Below are 21,562 nucleotides of genomic sequence, written 5' to 3' on the forward strand. Positions count from 1 at the left end.
GTATCCTTGATGTTTAGTGTATGGTTGGGTGCCTAGGTGGGGTGTATGTGTGAGTGTGTGTGTGTGTGTGTGTGTGTGTTTCCAGTGAAAGTGCAAAGATCTTCTGAGTCATCTTATCTATGTCAGAATCCCCTACTATTCCATGAAGAAAATGCTGGTTAAAAAAACAAAATAGTTATCTGAACCATGGAGCTCAAATTATAATATTTGAAGATAACAGGGACCTTCCATCAAAACTGGGTGAGGAAGGGTTCTGGACTGGGGTGAATGAGAGCACTTGATTTGGTTACCAATTTCTTCTCCCTTATTCCCACAGACTCCAAAAGGTATTCATTATTTTTTTGCCAGAGCCTCTGAATGATAATATGTAATTCATTGTTTTTTCTTAGAAAGTTTTCCTTTCACTTTCCCCCAGTGAATATGTTGGATTTACGGAATTTTCTATTATTCCGCTTAACTGATATTAGACCCAAGGAAAAGGAGTTGAAAGATATTCCTGATGCCAAGGTATTCAGGAATGCCAGCGTCTTCTGGGCTAGCGGATGGAGTACCATGAGATGTTCTGAACAAAGAGAGAATGGAAGTGGCCATTAGTGAGAGTGAAGGGAAGATGGGGGTGGGAAATTCTCCAGCTTCTTCTGATGATTATTTTGCTCTCACTCCCTGACCTACACAGCGGGTTTCACAGAACTTGCCAATGGCTGAGACTGGGAGATGTCTCTCTCTTTTTTTTTAATTTATTTATTTTCAGAAAAACAGTATTCATTATTTTTTCACCACACCCAGTGCTCCATGCAATCTGTGCCCTCTATAATACCCACCCCCTGTTCCCCCAACCTCCCACCCCCCCGCCACTTCAAACCCCTCAGATTGTTTTTCAGAGTCCATAGTCTCTCATGATTCACCTCCCCTTCCAATTTCCCCCAACTCCCTTCTCCTCTCTAACTCCCCATGTCCTCCCTGCTATTTGTTATGCTCCACAAATAAGTGAAACCATATGATAATTGACTCTCTCTCCTCTGTGTCCACCCAATACTTGTCAGGACACTCCCTGCGTACCCATTGCAAGGTTCAGAAAAACAAAACAAAACAAAACAAAACTGAACTTTGCACTGGGGTGCACCACTTGTGTTCCTATTGCAAAAATGGGACTAGTCACACTGTCAAACCACCTCACATCATGTGACTTTTCTCTTTCTCCTTGACCTTAAGAAATGCCTCCTCTACATTTTGATAGTTCGTGCTGGTTTCAAATTTGTTTTATGTAATCATCCCCAAATGCCTCAGTTGGGCTGGTAGCACTGTTTTAGAGAAAGTATGAACTTTATGACAAAACAAAAGAATAAAACCCATTCTGTATGCTTCTGAAATTCAGATTCATTGCTTACATAAAAGACAGGTTATTAAAAGGTACACATTCTCCATATGAGAAGAGGAAAAAAGAAAGAAAGCAAGAGGCAAACCATAAGAGGGTCTTTTTTTTTTCTTCTTTTAAGAGAGGAAGAGAGACAAAGTGAAGGGGGTTTTTGAAAGGGGCAGAAGGAGAGAGAGAGAGAGAATCCCAAGCAGGCTCCACACCAAGCACAGAGCCTGGTGCAGGGCTTGATCTTACAACCTTGAGATCATGACCTGACCTGAAATCAAGATTTGGATGCTTAATCAACCCTGGTGCCCAAAACCGTAAGAGACTCTTAACAGCAAAGAATAAACAGGGTTGATGAAGGGAAGTTGATGGGGGGATGGGCTAGATGGGGGATGGGTTTTAAGGAGGGTACTTGTGATGAGCACTGGGTGTTCTATGTAAGTGATGAATCACTAAATTCTACTCCTGAAACCAGTATGTTAACTAACTAGAATTTAAATAAATATTTGAAGATTAAAAAGTGCATGTTTTCATTGTTAATCTTTTTCATTATATAATCATCATCATCAGTCATTTATTGAACATTTCCTAAGTGCCAAACACTGTGCTAAATGTTTACATGCATGATCTCTGTTTATTTGTCTTCTGTATTTATCCATGGCTTCCATTACTGGCAAAAAAAAAAAAAAAAAAAAAAAAAAAGACACCTTTGATATCCAGGTAACACATACTTATTTTGAATGAGGTAGAGGGCATGCACCAAACCCATCAATCCTAGAAGCAGAGGTGGTTCCCCTCAAACACCAATAGCCATGCTTACTTGCAGGGACCTTGTCAACACAGCTGAATAAGACACAGGACAGCCATGCTGTTTAAGTGGGGTGGGAAAAGGCTATGGTGACCAGAAGTGACACTTTCCCTGCTCCGTGTCCACAGTGCCAGGGAGGGTCAGTACCAGAGCTAACCAGATCTACACCTGTGGGAGAGCAGACTCTCCAAGGAATGCCAGGGGGGCCTCATAGGCTTAAAACTAACAAATAAAATCAGTTTGACGCAAATAAGTTAGATGTCCTCAGTGCTCAACATTAATATGTTTGTATTTGTACACCAGCAATCCCTTAATAAATACATTCTCTCTTGTCCCATTGAAGTATTCTGTAAATAAATAACAAAACACCTCACTTTTGCTGACTAATCATTTTTCCTTTCTGTCCGGGTGCCAGTTGCACTTTATAAATGGCTTTAATTTACAGTGCGTTATGTTTCCTTCTATTTCTCGCCTCTAAATCCCCGTGCAATATTTTGTATCCTTTCCCAAGATAGTTTAAGTGTCTTTAGCCTTTTCAGTGAGGTGTGGGGGTGTGTATGAGTGTAAATGTGTGTGTTTGTGTGTGTGAGTGTGTGTGTATATGACAACACCATCTACCTATTTTATTCCATCATTTCTAAATGGATCAAATGAAGTTTGTGATTTTTGCCAACTGTCTTGGAATCATTACGTGTCCATTAATATCAATTATATTTGCTCTGTATAAATCAGCCCCTGGAAGACTGTGGCCAGAGCAAGGTTATCCTTTTGGTGTGAACATGGAAGCAGAGACTGAGCTGGGGATGGGAATGTTCATTGTTGAAGCCACAGCAGATATCATGTTGTCAGATCTGGCATCTATGTCAAGTGTCATTCTTTGAAGACTCATTTGAAGCTTTCTCCAGAAAACACCAAGCTGCACTTTTTAACATAAGGCAAAATAGCAACTACTGTTTAGTGACCTATGCAAAGTTCTCTCTTTGCCCAGCTTTGTTAATCTTCACAAAGAAACCTGAAGGGGTCAGTGTTACCATTATCCCCATTCCATAGATGGAAAACTGAGGCTGGGAGAAGGGAAGTCTTTTGCCCAAGGTCATTCGGAGACTTTAAAAGGCCCAGCTGCATTTTGATCTGATGCCAGAGCCTGCCTCTGAATCTCTAGCCAGTAGAGCCAGAGTCGGATTTCTAGCAGTGGGAGAATAAGAACCATGCTTGACAAAGTAGCAGTATCCAACACAAATGTTTGTTCTCTCAGTTTCCATGGGTCAAAGACTTCAGCCCCTGCCAGGCAGGAATCTCCATAGGACAGCTGGGATAGCTTCACAGCATGGCATCCTGATTCCCTCAGAGCAAGTGATCTGATAGAGAGGAGACGACTAGACCACCTTCTATGATCTGTCTCTGACCTACACACACACACACACAACTTCTACTTTATTCTACTCTCAGGTGCAAGTCATCAAGTACAGCCCCCACTCAACAGGAAAGGACTACCCAAGATTGTGAATACCAAGAGGAGAGTACCCTGCGGCCATCTTGGAGGCTGCCTACCACAGAAGGCTTCTCAAGAAATGGGATATTTGCTCGGAGAGCTCAGCAATGAGAACAGTGCCCTTCAGAGCACAAATCAAGGCCTTGACATGGGAGACAATAAGCCTAAAAGCAGCAGCATCTATGTATTGGGTGGATGACGGGGGAGACTAGTGAGCAGATCTTGCTTCTCTTAGTTCTGACAAAATCCTAGACTACTCATGCTTCTACCTCTTCAGATGCTTCTCTTCTTCCCCCACTTGGTTTCCCTTCCAGCCCGAGGTGTAGATGCGAAGTCCCATGCCCCAGGTGGGACTGAAACTAGGCCACTTAATTAAAAACAAGAGCTTTGGCATAAACTCCAACAATGGCTTTATAAATTCCACTGTAAAGAAACCAGATGGAAGAATGGGTGAATTATCATGGAGACCCATGATGGAGACCAGCCTGTTCCTCCACTAGGCTGTTCTCCCACCCAGCGTGCCATTTCCCCACTCCCCTAAATGCTGACCTGCTCCAAAGCCCACCAGAGCCACTGCCTTGTCTCAGATGCCTCCCCTGAGGCCCTACCCATCCTGTCCCCTTTCTCTGATCACGTGCCTTGAGGATCTCACATACACAAGACTTGGCTTAGTAGCAATGTCTATGCCCTTCTTGTTTGTTGCTTATATCTCCAATTTCTTCAGGGAGAAGAAAATGTTTTGCTCATTTCTGACATTCATAAAGACCCCTGTGTCAGTCAAGTTCTGGTGCCCAAGAACTGGCTCATGCAGACCGGAAATCTGAGGAGTTACTCAAAGAATTAGTATATAAGGTTTAAAGAAATGAATAGGAGATAGTAGAGTATCTAGGGCTACCCACAGCAGCCAGCCATTCCTTCCCTAGACCTGAGGAAACAAGGAGTGGTATCCCAAAGGGAGAGAGGGTTATAGGGAAGGAATCACCTAAGAGGACCTGTGTCCTCCAGAGCCATCCACAGTGAGCTGGCAGGGAGAGAACAGGAGAAGTAAACCCTGATTTCCTTCTCCCCTTACCTTCTCACTTTCAGTGGCAGCTTCCATAGCCCAAACTCAACTAGAAGCCAGAGGTTGGGGGCGGGGTGGGGGGTGCTGATGACGTAATTCATAGGGGTCAGCCTCTGGGGCATGGACCAGAGTGGGGAAGAGTCGGGAATGGATCTGGAGAAGCCAGTGGAAGCTCCCTAGCAAAAACCCACAGTGCCAGACCCAGAGCTGGTGCCAACCTAATGCTGCCTAACGCCCTAGAGCTTTGCCCAGTCACCTTCTGGAACCTGCTTGGTCCCCTACAGCCTCCTCCTAGAACTCCCCTGACAGGATATCTGCCCCATTTGAAATCCTCTTCCTGCGTATTAGTTCCACTTTCCTCAAAAGGTTTATATATGAATCACTGACTTTTTTATGGGACTATCCTAGGAAAGCACATTGTATTTGTGTTAAGATGAACCCACCCTACGTTCACAGGGAGCTGACAGTGGAAGTAACATCCACACAGCCCCCAAGGAGAGCAGGTGCCTCCATGACTGAGGAGTCCTTTGAAGGGGTGGGAGCATTGGTCTCCATGATAATTCACCCATTCTTCCATCTGGTTTCTTTACAGTGGAATTTATAAAGCCATTGTTGGAGTTTATGCCAAAGCTCTTGCTTTTAATTAAGTGGCCTAGTTTCAGTAAATAGTGTGACAGGGACGAATCTATCAGTGGAGACTGATGTTATGAGCAAAAGAGCTGCCAGACCCAGTGGAAATGCAGCCCCCATATGGCAGGGCTTGGAAGGAGCTGCTTTGGCAAGGCACTTCCATTTCAGTGATCACAGACCAGACAGAGGCCTCCAGAAGTGACCCGGGGATGGAAAGGAGCCAGGATGTGTCTTTTCCAAGAAGAATAGCAGCAGACCCCAGGCTGTCTCAGGGACATCTCAACCCTTGAACAATTGAAAGGGGCCTAGGGACTGTCTTCCCAGCTGCTGGGCCTGGGTCCAAAGATGGGGCTGGTCCATAGTGCCATTTTACCACAGTCCACAGAGAAATGAGAGCAACTAAGTGAGGTATTTTTAGCAGCTAAAAAAAAAATTCAGTTTCAAGAGTTGTTTTTAATTTTATATTATTATAACTTATATTATTCCTTCTTTCTTTACCTGGTATGAAAACATCTTCTCTTTAACAAGAGCTGATTATAGTAGACAATGGGGTTTTATAAAAACATATATTTAATGTCCTAACTTGAGCTCTCCCAACTCCCTGACACACAGAGATTAAAAAATATTAATGGCCTATGGAATCCCAAAGGCTGAAAACTCATGATGTAGTGATTAATAAAAATACTCATGTTCAGATGCACAGACTGAGATTCTGAGTCTTAAAACAGGTCCAGGAGAGTTGGCCGAACACCCTGTCTTCCCACAGCCTTGGGGCTTTCCTCCAGCTCTCACCACTTGGTAAGGGGAGGAGAAAGGCCGTGGAGCCCTCCTGGGATGACCTTCTCCAACAAGGCCGGCAATGCCTGGCACTCTGGACATTATAACAGAAGCGTCATCACATGTGTAAGACTCTGGTCATTTCTCCTCCGGCTCTCTTTCTCCTTTGACTCACACACAGTTCAGATGACATCCACAAATTCAGCTCCCCTTGTGAAAGTCCATATTTTACTGCCCAAGAAGAGGGAACTGAGATTCAAATTTGGCAGGCGTAACCCCTTAACCAGCAGTAGCTGGTCCCTGGCAAGTGATCTAACCTTTCAGACTCCCTAGTACTCTCTTACTTACTCACTGTTCACCAGACTAAAGCCCCATATGGTTTCCCCACGTCAGTCCTGTTCACAGTTATATCTACAGCACCTAACACAATGTCCAGCATATAGTTAGCACTTAGAAAACATGCAATCAACGAATCACATTCTGTAAGGATTTCAAGGCTGAAAGCCACACTTCTTTATCTGTGGAATGTGAGCGACAATGATAGTTTCTGCATTACATTCAAGTAAGGCTTTGCAAAATCATGACCAGGGCTATAACGGCAAATTGTCGATTCCTGGCCACCCAGCCTCCAGGGATGGTGGCAAAGACAGTTACAACCTGACCAGGGGATAAGATTTCTCATGACCTGGTCCTGGGAGGTAACAGCTGTGCAGTAGGATTCATGGAAATCCAGAAAGGCCCAGAATGGGCTCTGCAGAGGTTCCCAGAGCGGCTCTCCCTGAAAATAAATTAAAGGGCATACACCCAGCACATCCTGGCTCCCTCCCAGAACTGGGCTGCCTTACTCAGGTGTCTTTCCCATCAGGAGACACTTTCACAAAGTTGGTATTTGTGTCACACGGGGAGATTTCAAAATGCTGTATTTGGAAACATGAATGTGTAATGTCTCCCTGGAAATCTACACCTTCTCAGTGAAAGATACAAGTGCAGTCCAAGACAGACATGTTTAATTAGTGAGCAAACTTGACATTTCCAGTGTTTGGACTAGACAGAGGAAAAGCCAAGAGCAAACCGAGATCTTTTCTTCATCCCCTCCCCCCAGCTTGCTGACAGAAGATAATTTATTGGGTTTGAAGGAAAAAAAAAAATGTCTTTACAATAACAGGAGAGAAAAGGCCAGAAGATCCAAGGGTGGGTATTAAATATTTGTCACCACTAGCTGTGTATCTCACCATCTCCCACATTCCTGCCCTCCTTGGAGTGCTGCTCCATCAACATGTATGTAGTCACAGTGGCATTTCTACCCCTCCCCCACCAGTGCCTGCAATTCCAATTTTTTTGATAGCTAACACAAGTGTGTCCTCCTCAAGCCATGATCGATTGCTTGATTCCAAACAGCTTTTGCCCCTGCCCGACACCAGTCTGCCCGTTTCTGCTAAGCAAACTTCACAGGGCCTGATTCGGTGCCCCTCCCCTTTGCCAAAATTGTCAACAATTCCTCAACTATTCAACAACGTTGATTGAACGTCTTTCACACGCCAGGCACTGGCTGCCAATGGTGACTAACGTTGCCTTAAAATGAAGCCCAGAATTTAAGCTGGTATTTTGTAAGACCCTAACATACCCTTCCTGGTTTACCCCTTTCCAGCACCCTCCAACCTTACATTCTAGACACATCCGCTGCCCATTATCTCCGTCACACTCTCTGTACATCTCCACCTTCAGACGCACCTTGACTGAGAAACTTACATGCATAGCGCTGGACACTTTTGATCCACTTTCTCATTTATTATCCATGCATTATTTACAATAAGACCAGGATTCTTATTGATCGTGCCTTTGTTGACACAGTTTCCCCCCATCCACAGTGCTCTTATCTCCTCAAGCTCGCTCATCCTTTAATGGCCAAGCTAAATGTCACACCTGACACTTCTGGCTAGTATTAATATCACCTATCATTATGCTACTATAGAACCTTCCTTAAAGTTCCTTTATACTTCCTGACACTGTTTGCAGATACTTCTGATGGCAGAAGACCCCAGAAATTGATAATGGAGGGGCTGTATCAGTCAGAATCCAATCAGGAAAAAAGAAGCCACTCTCATGTACCAAACAAAGGGAACTTTGATTAGACAGAGCAGGGAAGAACAGAAAAACGAAGTCAAGGATGACAGTCCAGGCAGAGATTAGCAATAATAAAAATCTGCTACCCCTATGAGACTAGGAGGACAATGGAAGGTGGTGGGATTTGGTCATTCAGCAGGAGCTGGAAATGTGGTATAGGTCATGTAGTAAGAGCCAGAACCTCCGAGAAGACAGACCTTTAGCAGGGATGTTGCTACAGGCAGTGGGGGAGTGATAGCCTGTCTTTTCTCTCCCCCCAGTCATTTGATTCCCCACCACTGTGACCTTTGACTGAGCCCAGAAGGAAGTCAGCTGACATGGGAATCTAGGTCACCCTGCCCCATGACCGGGAGCAGAGCAGGACAAAGGTAGAATTGTGCAGTGCCAAGCCAGTACCTCCTACTTCTGAAACTATAACACTCGATTGAAGTTACGCAGGATCCTTTAACTCATCTACAATATGAAAGTTCACATAACAGGCTTAAGGAAATGCAAACTCCAACACAAAGCTTATTTCTCTCATTTGTCCTCTGTCACCAACAGTTCTTCACTCAAGTACAGTCACCCTGAGACTGCATTGAGACCTTGATCTCTCCCAGGAACAAGGCTCATGTCTCATTTCTTACCAAGCTCAGCTCCTGGTTTTGTGGAGTAGCTTTATTTGCCCCAGTGAGAGTCAAGATGACATTTCTCTGCTGATGCCTCTGACCCTAGAGACTGACATTTACCTCGTTGGTCCCTCCTCTGGCTGGAAGTTTTCAGGCCCTTCCTGGGTGTGAGGGAAGTGTCCCACTAGGGGGCAGCAAAGAGAAAGATTAAGGCTGTGGTCGCTGGATTTCAGTTGTGTGTTCAAATCTACCCTCTGCTCCCTTCTGGTTACTGACCTTGGTCTCTGACTTGACCTCTCTAAAGTCACAGCCCCCTCATCTGAAACATGTGGACAGTGATAGCTCCTGCCTCATAAGGTCATCATGAGGGTTAATGACTACAAGGAGAAGCAAGAAGAAAACCCATAAACATCTGTAAACTTACCACTCAGAGATAACTCATTTATCATCATTTATCAAAAAATGTCTCATTTCTCAAAAAATGTCATTTTTCTGTGTAACTATTTAGTCTCTTCCTTGTAAATATTTCATTTTTAAAAATGGGATTAAAGGGTATTAATTATTTTAAAAAGTAATCCTCCCCCCCAAAAAATACCATTTCTTCAACATCTTTCTGTGTCATTACATACCATTTTTAATGGCTGCATTGGTATAAATATGCTGTGCCTTGTTTTATTTAACAAACCTTGCTTTTAAAGATCTTCTGAGGATGGCTGGGTGGCTCATTTGGTTAAGCGTCTGCCTTCGGCTCAGGTCATGATCCCAGGGTCCCAAGATCAAGTCCCACAAGTTCCTGTGCTCCTTGCTCAACAGGGAGCCAGTTTCTCCCTCTGCCTGCTGCTCCCCCTGCTGTGTGCTCTCTCTCATTCTGACAAATAAATAAAATTTGAAAAAAATAAAAAGTAAAGATCTCCTTCTGTGGACATTTAAGATGTTTCCAATTTTGCACCATTATCAAACATGCCTCCAAAATACTTCTGAAAGGGACAAAATACCTCCTTTTCCTCTGGGCATTTTAAATACTTTGGGCTCCAAAGGAACATTGAATTTTCAAGCAGACTCTGATCTCTTCACAAACTGCCTGCAACACGGCAAAGAGCTTTCTCATCTGTTGTTATTCTATCCCATCCTTGCAACCTGGCCACAAGGTCAGCCCTCGCAGGTTGCTATAAGCAAGTCTGAAGAATCGGTTTTAGACCTTGCTGGCTTTCTTGGCCTTTCTCTAGACGGAATCTATCCAGGAGTTTTCTTTGGGTTGTGGGCCAGTGTTAAAGGTGCAGGGGCCTTCTCCAAAGCAACACAGATGCCTTATTGCCAATGACACATGATGTCACAAGCCTGGATTATGATGTATGACCAGTGTCTTCTGTTCTCTCAGGACCCGCAGGACAGGCTTTGTGTTATATATGAAGCTGTTGAAATGATTCTTTACTTTTCATGCTGTTCTCCTCAACTGAGATGAGTCCCTGGGAAAGCAGATCAGACTCCCCAGATTAGAAATAGTTTAGAAGCAGTAGCTAATGGGATGTGGCTAATCTCTCATCTAGGACCTCCTGTGCAATTATTACAGAGTGGGTACCGATTTCCTGGAGAAAAATAGGAAGAAGCCTGACCTCCAATACCTACATCTGCACCTGAGTGAGAGAGAAACACTAAGGCTTTTGTAAATTCCTCTGATAAAATCCATAGATCTCAGGGAGAAGCGACATAATATTTCATAAATAACCACTAGCCTCACACCAATATTTCCTCGTGGAATGGAGTTTGTATTAGTTTGCTAGAGCCACCGTAACAAGGTAATATAGGGTGGCTTAATAGTAATGCATTTCTTACATTTCTGGAGACTAAAAGTCTGAGATCAGGAAGTCTGCAGAGTTGGTTTCTTCTGAGGGCTTTGAGAGAAAGATCTGTTCCAGGCCTTCCTTCTTGGCAGTTAGATGGCTGTCTTCTCCCTGTTTCTTCACATGCTCCTCTTCCTGTGTGTGTCTGAGTCCAAATTCTTTTTTTTTTTTTTTTAAGACGTTTTAAAATTTGACAGAGAAAGAGACACAGCAAGTGAGAGTACACAAGCAGGGGAGTGGGAGAGGGAGAAGCAGGCTCCCCGCTGAGCCGAGAGCCCAATGCGGGGTTTGATCCCAGGACGCTGGGATCATGACCTGAGCCGAAGGTAGTCGCTTAACCAACTGAGCCACCCAGGCACCCTGTGTCCAAATTCTTATAAGGACACCCATCATACTGGGTTAAGGCTCATTTTAATGACCTCGGTTTAATGTACTTATCACTTTAAAGATCCCACTCCAAACGCAGCCACATTCTGAGGTCCTAGGGGATTAGGGCTTCAATACACGAATTTTGTCAGGACATAATTCAGCCCATAACGGTCTAACCACATGAATTAACATAGAAAGAGCTAACAAAATATGGATTGGAAAAAGCAAATTGCAGAATAATATATTCTATATGCTATAATTTATGAGAAAATTGTAAAGCCCATAAAGTAATACCCTACCTTTCTTTATGAATTCACAAATGATTGGTATGTAGAAAAGGAAGATAACCACAGACTTCATGATGGGTATTCTCTTTGAGGAGGAGAGAGAGATGGAATTGTGACAGCTTAAAAAGACAAACTTGACTGTGCCTCTAAGGCATTTCTTAAGCTGGAGCCTATATGACAAAATATCAATATTCATTCATTCATTCAATCTTGTGGTAATTGCATATATGTTAAGCAAAATACTCTGTGTTCTTCTTTACTTTTGATATTTTTATGATTTTTAAAAAGGGTCATTAAGGAAACCCTTGTTCTATTTTGCTTCTCTGATGTCCTGGGGAGTGATGGATTTTACTCAGTTTACTTTTTGGGGTTGGTGGGAGGATCACAAGAGCCCGGCCATCCAACCCCATTCCCCACCTTCTCCTCCAAGGGCTCTATATGCCTGTAAAGTGTTTACCAGCCTCAAGCAGGAAGGAGGTTCCCTGCCCCACAGACTTCAGAAGGGAACTTTGGAACAGCCCGTGCTTTGGTCTCTATTTTGTGCCAAGCGCAGGGCTGTACAAGATAAGGGTTATCTCCCCATTGTGTGAAAGGGGAAAAGTCCTCAGGAGACATGCCCGCCAATTAGAGAACATCTGAATCTTTTTAAAAATTTTTAAACTGTCTTCATTTCATGGCTTTTTTAATTCCACAATATCACTTGAATCCCACAAGAACCAGTGGGCCAGCCAGGGCAGACAGAAGTGGCCCAGCTTCCAGTCCTGGATTCCTAAGGTGGTTATGTGTGATTTGACCACAATCCTGCCCCGTGTTTGAGGAAGGTCAGCTGCTCCTACAGAGCACATTCCTCACGGTCACTGGAACACACAGATCACTCCCCTGAGAATTTCAACACGTCCATTTTCTCCCTGACTCAGTTGGTACCTACCACCTTGTTTTTTATTTCATGTTTGATCCCCTCAGCTAGACTAAATTATAAGATCAACAACTCAGGAGGCCACACTCAAATGTGCAAAAATGGAACAGTCTTTATAGTCTATAACCAACTGAAGTTCCTTATGAATCTCATCTTGCTGAGTGGTGATGGGGCATGAAGGATTTAAACTTCCTGATATCAGTATCAAAGGGTTACTGACATTCTCAGGCAAGCATGGAGGGATTTCAGTATTTAATCAGGAATGTCTTCTCTCCACCTCCCCTGGCTCTTATATTCCAAGATGATGCTAAGTTCAAGGGGGGATTTCGGGTGATAACATAGTGATGCTGAGGTAGGAGCTTCAGGACCCAGTACTTTTTGGTGGGGGGGTGGGGTATAGAGAGGAGGTTCTGGTCTGCTTGTGTTGGAGGTGGCCACTGAAGTCATGGTTGTGAAATGTATGGGCCCTGAAGAACCAAGCCTCCCTTGGTCCCAGCTGACAGTGCCCTGCTCAAGCTCTAGGGAGCCTGCAGTGCAACTCAGCTACCAGCCTCATCTCCTCTGAAAGCCTCTGAAATCTTTGCACTTCATCCATGACTCACTAGACTCAAGAATGCTTGAGAAATGGTGATAGCTGTGTTCTCTTCTTACATGATTTCTTGCTAGTCCAGGCTACAAACTAAGTGGGACCAAGCTATTCCAGCTTGTTGAACAGGAAGAATTTTTTCTTAGAGGTTTGCAATATTTTCCAGACTAAATCTCAAGAAATAAAAAACAAGTTTTCCTGAATCGGAGGTTATCCAAATTTATGGGAGTAATTTGTTTAGGTCTCCACCACTTCTTCCCACAAGGGGTGATCCAGAGCTACCATTTCTTATTTCTTGCTTGCCTTCCTTTATCTCCCCTCCTGGGAAGGTCTTTTTCCTTCTTTCCTAATGGACACTCTATACCGGCTCCTAAATTTTCTCTAACATGGTCAATAAGGAGGCTCTAGAGTCCAAGGTAGCTAGGCCTGCCTATTGATTTATAAATGGGGCAGCTCTAGGAATTTAGAAAATATTTCCTTTTGACAACCTAACTATGGTCTTAAAAAGTTAGCTTTGAGACTCAAAACCCACCAGGAAAACAAGATGTACAGGAAATGAATATCAGAAACTACTATTGCTGTAGTGCAACCATAAGCATCTTGGGGGGTGGGGACCCAGCACAAATCTGAGTAAAGAGCCAGCAGTCACATTAGTGTTTGTTGAATTGTGGAAAGAAGAACTATAAAGGATATTTCACTCCACTATAATCACCTCTTACTCTCTGCCACACCAAAGTCTTGACAGAGGTATACCAGATGACTAAAGTGCCACTCCTAAATTCTAACTTACCATTTCTTGAAGTCTTCTAGATTTTCTCCACTTCTCCCTCTCCATTTTTCTCCCCCCTTGTTCACCTATTAAAAAGCTGGGCAACTGCTTTGAAATGTCACACCTGAAGTTAGCTCAGCTTGAAAAGTTTAAAAATAGTCAACTTGAGGAACAAAGGTGTTTACCAGAAACAAACACTGTTAACAGCTCCTCCTTGACACACTTCAAGTTCCCACAGGGTGACAGAGTTGATGTGTGAACAAGGACCCTCCTGCTTCCTTCTTCTGCTTTCTACCAGACTTCAACATCCAGACTCCTTTCTTCCTGGGCAAGCTGGGTATGCCCCAGTCTTAGGAAACTAAGAACAAGAGATTTTCTTCTTCACTTACCTGAATCCTTGACCCTTTGTTACAGTCTGACTACTTCCATTTCTTTTCATGTTACTGATGTAAAAAAGTAAAAGTTTTGTTCTACCACTTATCCTGTATTACAATCACACTTTTTTTTGTTTATAGACATGCAATTTAATAATTAAGAGCAGAAGCTTTGGAACAAATAATCCAATCAAGAAATGGGCAGAAGACATGAACAGATATTTCTGCCAAGAAGACATCCAAATGACCAACAGACACATGAAAAAGTGCTCAACATCACTTGGCATCAATTCAAAACCATAGTGAGATACTACCTCGCACCAGTCGGAATGGCTAAAATTAACCAGTCAGGAAATGACAGGTGTTGCTGAGGACATGGAGAAATGGGAACCCTCCTACACTGTTGTTGGGAATGCAAGCTGGTGTAGCCATTCTGGAAAACAGCATGGAGGTTCCTCAAAAAGTTGAAATAGAGCTACCCTATGACCCAGCAATCTCACTAATGTGTATTTACCCTAAAGATACAAATGTAGTGATCTGAAGAGGCACATGCACCTAAATGTTTATAGCAGCAATGTCCACAATAGCCAAACTATGGAAAGAGCCTAGATGTCCATCAACAGATGAATGTATAAAGAAGATGTTTATATATATATACATATATATATATGTATATATATATATATGAATACTATGCAGCCATAAAAACCCTGAAATCTTGCCATTTGCAATGACGTGGATGATGGAACTAGAGGGTATTATGCTGAGTGAAATAAGTCAATCAGAGAAAGACAATTATCATATGTTCTCACCGATATGAGGAATTTGAAAAATAAGACAGAAGATCATAGGGGAAAGAGGGAAAAATGAAACCAGATAGGGTTTCATAACCCTCATAAGAGACTCTTGATCTCAGGAAACAAACTGAGGATTGCTGGAGTGGAGGAGGTAAGAGGGATGGGAGGATTGGGTGATGGACATTGTGGGGGTATGTGCTATGGTAAGTGCTATGAATTGTGTAAGACTGATGAATCACAGACCCATACTCCTGAAACAAATAATACATTATATGAAAAAAAAAAAAAGAATTCAACTGTCCTGAGGTGCCTGGGCGGTTCAGTTGGTTAAGCATCTGACAATCTTGCTTATGGCTCATGTCATGATCTTGGTGTCCTGGGATCAAGCCAGTGTCGGGCTCCGTGGTCAACAGGGAGTCTGCTCAGCAGGGAGTATGCTTCAGGATTCTTTCCCTCTTCCTCTGCCCTTCCCCTTGCTCACGTGTTCTCTCTCTTTCTCTAAAATAAAATAAAATAAATAATTTTTTTTTAAAAAGGGCTTTGGAACAAGTTTATTTGAGTTCAGATTCCTGGCTCAGCTACCTGCCAGGCATGTGACTTGAGACAAACAATTAACCTCTCTCTTCCCTGGTTGCTTCATTGGAAAAATAGAAATAATAGTCATTCCTATCTCATAGGGTTGTTGTAAGAGCTAAACGACTTAATATACATAAAACCTTAGACTAGGGCTTGACAGTCACCTTATGTGAGTGCTTGCTGTTACTAATATTTTTCTGGATCCCTTTCCTCAGCAAGGTCATAAACTCCCTGACAGCACATACACTCTCGGTTCGAGGACTTCAGCACCAAGAAAAAGATCTGATACAGAATAAATGGCTTAGTCACAATTTTTAAAACACTTAAAATCCTGTGTGTGTGTGTGTGTGTGTGTGTGTGTCTATGTATATATATAGATCTATATATATGATACCTATTATGGAATAAATAAGTATTTGGTGAACAATTGAATGAATGGGCCTATTTCCACTTTTTAGGATCATCTCTGCACCCAACCATGCTGTCCTTTTTTCAGCTCACCCTTTCCCTGATTATTCTTAGTACCAGTCACATGCACATCCTGATTATTATTTTTAGTTTATCAGGAATGGTGATGTGAGATGGGGCATGGCAGGGGCATTTTCACAGTCTGGACGATTGATGTGATCAAAAGTCGCCTTCTCCTGAGGCCTTCCTGGGCCACCCTATCTAAATTACAGCATTTCTTATTCCTCTTTCATGCTATAGCCTTTCTCCTTGGCATTTATTGCTATTTAACGTCCTTTTTATTTTACTCACTTATCTTGCTTATTGTCTGCCTCCCCCACTAGAACGTAAACTTCATGAGAAGAGGGTTATTTATCTCTTTTGTTTATCCTGCAGCCCTAGATTCTAGAACAGTGCCTGATGTATAATAAGGTCTTGATAAATAACTTTGAGTGAATGTATATACATACACACATACCCTTAAAAATATAATCCATACAAACCTTCAGGTCTAGAGATTTTATCCCTTCCTCCAAATCACAGAGTGCAGCCTGCAAGTGAATCAAGACAGCCAACCCCTTCTACCTGGGATCACAGAGAGATGATCTTGGTGAGGTCAAGAAGCAGAAGGAAAACACTCACTTGACATTTAACAGTCCATTGAAATAGTAACCTGATGCGGAGGACCAGCACATTTCCAGCAGCTGCCTGCTTCTTTTCCAGTAAATGTCTTATTTAGTTCTGAGTTTTGACATGACTGTGCAGTAGAACCCGGCAGACTTTGAGGGAAACATTAGCTGTCTAGAGCCCAGTGCCACCAACGCCTCTTCCAAGTCATGTGAAGAGAGAAACTTTGAGATTATAACTTTGAGATTATAAGTTTGAGGATTTAAACCCCAACTACATGCTAGGCAATCTGCTATGGGTTTTACAAAGAAGATGCCACTTAATCCTCCAATACCCTTGGAGTAAACATCCTGAGCACCATATTATAAGTAAGAAAATGTTGGCTTAGGCATGTTGAGTTATTTGCCAAAGGCCCCCAGAGTAGTCTTAATTCAAGGACTTGAATCCAAGCCCAAGGCTTTCCCACTATGCCACTTTGGGGCTCTTAATGTAAGGTACAGATAGGCTTTCAGCTTTCATGGGGCCAAGGATCAGATTCACAACTTCTGCTCACAACTCATCAGTCAGAAGCGGCCGTCAGACCCCACCCAACGAAAAGGGACTTGGAACGTGAAATGGTACCATGGTTCAGAAAGGGGAAAGAATATTTGGCAAACGGTTATTGAGGACTACCTCAATGACTGAAGCACCAGGAGCCCAGCAAAATCTGGGATGTGGGAAGAGCACCTTTGTGACTGACATTGACTTCCCCAGTGACCTGGTGAGATGGGAGCTCAGAGTTCAAAGCAGATAAAATTCCTGTACTTCGGCACCTGCGGACTGAGTCTTCTACCTGTTCAATATATTAGAATTGTAGCACATGCTATTAAATTTCATATTAGGGATTTAGGCTCAGTCAAGACTTCTGCAGATGGAGAACTGTAATCAAGCACAGCCTGAACTACAAGCTAACAAAAGACCATGTTTCCTATCAGAAGAGTGAGCCTTGGTCCATTTATTGATCTTCCCAGACGTCCTCATTTGCCAGTGGCACCACTGTCCAAAAATGGACAGCCAAGGTGCTTGGGTCAGTTATGACTTCTGTTGTGGCTGATTAAAACCCCCATTTCGCTGTCAAGGTCAGGAGAGTCCCTGCCGCAGCTCTGGAAGCAATAACTGGCTGCTTACGACGGATGACAGTCATCTGGTGTGGGGCCGGGGACGAAGATGTGGCGATGAGGTCACAATGCATCCAGTCTCTTATGTAACAGTTCCGCAAACAATCACTGAAAACCTGCTTTGGATATTAATGCTAGACCCACACCTTAAGAAGAGCTGTGGGAATGCAAAACCAAGAGCAAAAGAAGCAAGGCTGGAGGGTAGGTAACACTCGCCAGGATCTTGTGGGGGAGCAATTGATTGCTTAGGGAGCCTGGGAAGTGGGAGGAGAGCTCAGGGGTTAGGCCAGAAAAGCCTGGTAGATGACTTGTGGCCTGAGGGGCCTAGAGACCACTCACTTCTCTCATCCAAAGGGACAGTTGGGGTGGGGGTGGGAGTGGGGCGCTTATCTCATTCTCTCTGACATTTTGAGGGTTAGCTCTGTTCTACGCGATTAGCCTGTGGCAATCAGGCAGTGAGATGAGACTCTGTGGTGTCCCCCGGCCCATAAAGCTTGCCCCTGCTGCACACTGAAAATTACAGGCTTATATTACAGAGGGCAAGTTAGGGAAGTAGCTGGAGGTTGCTGATACAGAGTTCAGGTAGCTTTATTGAGAACTGTGAAATGAAACTGTGTTACCCATGTGCCCAAATCTGAACGAGAAAGCTGCCCCCCCCCAAAACCAAACAAATGAAACAGAACAAAACCAATAACTAAAACTGTTTTCTTCTTCTTCATCTTCTTTGTCAAATTATTATAGCAAGCTGTAGCCAGGAATCTAGAATCTTTTTTTTTTTTTTTTTTTTGCTTGGGAAGAGCAAGATTCCCCAGAATCAAGCAGTGCCCTAAGGACTGACGGAACAAAGACTTATGGGCACACCAGAGCACCAAGATAGCAGTTGCAAGAACTGTTCCTGGGAATGCCAGAGCATCAGACACACACCTCAGAGGATGTTTTGCAGGATGACACAGACACCCAGGCCCAGGACTCAGGACCCCCATATAGCTCTGACTGTAGCTTTTCTACTAAAAACATTTAAAATATTGGGGATCTGGATCCAATATTGTTAGGAAATTAGTTTTGCTTCTTTTAACACGTTGTTTCTGTTAAGCCAAAGCTATGGAGGATAAAGCCAGAAGATTGTCTCTGAGGGGTAGGGACAAAGTTTATCTGGGAAGGGGTATGAGGGAACTTTCTATAGTGATGAAATGCTCTCTACTTTCAGAGGGGCATGGGTGGCAGGGATGTATGCATTTGTCAAAATTCATTCAATGGCACATTTAAGATATGTTTGCTTCACTTTGTAAATCTTACCTCTAAAGAAAAAAAGACACTGTAAACAAATATCGAACTCTTGTTGATAACACACATGCTGCAGTGTTGATGGGCAAGTGTGCTGATGCCTGCAATTTTTGTTAAAATGCCCCCAAAACAAAGATGAAATCCTGGATGGGAAGAGGAATGGATAGGTGGGTAGATACACAATAGAACAAATATAGTAAAATGCCAGTTGTAGAATCTTGATTGTGGGTTTACTAAAAATTCTTTGAATTTTGCTGTGTGTTTGAAAATTTTCATAATAGAATGATGGGGGAGTAAGTTACTTTCATTAGGTCAACACTTCATAAATTCACTGATTAGACTCATCTGTGCCATTTATTTTACTTTCAAGTTTCATTAGTTTTTTTATTTGTCAGAGAGCACAAACAGGGGGAGCAGCAGGCAGAGGGAAAAGCAGGCTCCCCGCTGAGCAAGGAACCCAATGAGGGACTTGATCCTAGGACCCCGGATCATGGCCTGAGCCAAAGGTATATTCTTACCCCACAAGGCATATTCTTACCTCACTGAGCCTCCCAGGCGTCCCACAATATTTATTTTAAAAATAAAAATGCTAGGACCTCCTCTTGGGGACTCAGATTCAGTAGAGCTGGGATGAGGCCAGTGCTATCCAAATTTTTAATCAGCCCTCCTGCTTGAGCCTGATGGCGAGGCAAGTTTGGGAAACACTGAGTTGAATCAATTTGCTCCTGAAATATTGATATTGGATGCAAGGAAGAGTTACAAACAGGGAGAGGGAGGACAACCTCTCACTGCCAAATCAGACTCTAGATGGGACATCAGGAACCTTAGGGTGACCAAGGTTCCTCAAGTGATCCTCAAGTGATCCTCAAGGGTCCTCAAGTGATCACATAGTGCAGAAAGTTTTGAGAAACACCAATTTTGGAAACATCTGCGCAAAGAGAGATGTATACCTCAGCCAAACTCTGGCTGGCCCTACTCCTAAAATGCCCCCAAACTAGTGATTAAGCTGTAAGTTAGGGGGATAAAATGCACCAGATGGTCCGCCGCCCTCTTGCTGTGAGTTTGATGTTGTTATTCCAGGGCGGAGGTCTCTGGCTTTCTCTTGGGCCCTCCTAAAGCCAATAAGGGGCAAAAGCTCCAGATTTACCAAGGTACATCATCAGGGCTGGTGAGGGAGGGAATCGATACATCCTACTGCATGTCTTTACCTCCCGCAGATCACTGAATAGGCTAACACCACATAGCTCCTCCTTCTGAGGTATTGTACTGTGGGCAGGCTGAAGGACAGGAGCTAAAAGATGAGTGACCCTCAGGAAGGCTCTGGTTGCAGCAAGGGGGAGAAGACTGGCACAAAGCAGTGATGGAACAGGTAGTGAATGGTCAGTGCTGGGCATGTCCAGATGAGACGGAGCCCCGTGAGCCCTGGGACAGCCCTGGGGGAGATGGCAAGACTCCAAGTGCGCTCAAAGAATGAAGCAACATTGCTTTACAGGAGAACAAAGACGAGTTAACAGTCAGCTGCAAAGAGGCTTCATTACCTCAGCCCAAGCACACATACAGGAGTAGTGTGCGTTAGCATTAATGAGTGGAGTGGAAACACTATGGGAGGGAAAAATACGAGCAAATTTCATCTTGGAAGGGAAGAGGCAGGAGGAGAGATCAGAAGGACTGGCCTTTAGCTCATCTGTACTCATTTATTTCCCAAGAGAAGGAGAGACCAAACATAAAAGTCAGAGAGGGAGAGAGTGACTGATCTTTGTTTTGTAATCTCCCATTAACGCACTTGACTGGTGATGCTCCAAGCCCCAGTTTTCATGCAGCCTGCCGAGATGGCCTAGGGAATGGCAGCACCCAGCTCTGAAACCCCCACAGCCACCCTGGGGCATCACTAACGGCCTCCCAGTGTCCAGTGCCCCAACTGTACCTCTGTCCCTTTCTCTCTGGCTCAAGCACAGGTTTTCCATCACAAGTGACATGAGAGGTGTTTTTGTAGGTTTGTGTCAGCTCTGAATGATAAAATATGTCTAAACGCAGCTGCTGTTTTCAGAGTTGGTTTCTCTTGCTGGACGTTGGGTTCTAGAGACAAAGGTGAAAATCAGGAAAGTCCAAATTACTTTTGGACGACGCTTGAATCAGCAGTGAAGTTTGCTGTTTGATATCATGGGAGGATTAGCGCCAAGTGGAGGCATGCACCCTACAACCCATATTTAACACACGTAGCAGTTTAGAGATGGGATCCCACTTAAGGGGACAAGAGGCATCAAGATGACTGAGTGAGCTCCATGCATCCCTTCTTCCCGGCTTGTTGGCTCCTGAACAGATTCACTGAAATCATTCCAATGGCTCCTTTTTTTTTTTTTTTTAATTTTTTTCTCTACTAAGTGTGAGTACTTTCCTTAACACAAAGGAATTGTACATAAGATGTGGCTCCATTGAACTAGGTGGAAATGATCAGGAACTGCTGAACTCATGGTGTCCCCACCCTCTCGCTCTGCCCTCTGGGAGGATGTATATAGAATGTTAGTTTCCTTGCTGTGTCTCACATTCAAGGTGGGGACTGTGTAAGCAGCGTGAATAGACGGAAGCAAGTGGTGGACACACAGACGTTCTGTTCAACTGCCCTTCTGGAGAAGAGGTGTGAGCAGGTTCTGCTGAAATTTGGGGTGC

The 21,562-nt window shown here is 43.7% G+C and overlaps 1 long non-coding RNA gene across 1 annotated transcript; it reads right to left on the reverse strand.

Annotated features, from left to right (window-relative positions):
• Positions 1 to 359: 359 nt before the first annotated feature.
• Positions 360 to 10,143, reverse strand: LOC116580185. Its single transcript, XR_004281539.1, has 3 exons — positions 9,861 to 10,143; positions 2,184 to 2,339; positions 360 to 562 (listed from the first exon to the last, which is right to left on the reverse strand). It is a non-coding gene; the product is annotated as an uncharacterized LOC116580185 (long non-coding RNA).
• Between the last annotated feature and the right edge of the window lie 11,419 nt (positions 10,144 to 21,562).

The sequence above is a fragment of the Mustela erminea genome, chromosome 19, assembly GCF_009829155.1.
Source record: "Mustela erminea isolate mMusErm1 chromosome 19, mMusErm1.Pri, whole genome shotgun sequence".
Classification (NCBI taxonomy): Eukaryota; Metazoa; Chordata; class Mammalia; order Carnivora; family Mustelidae; genus Mustela; species Mustela erminea.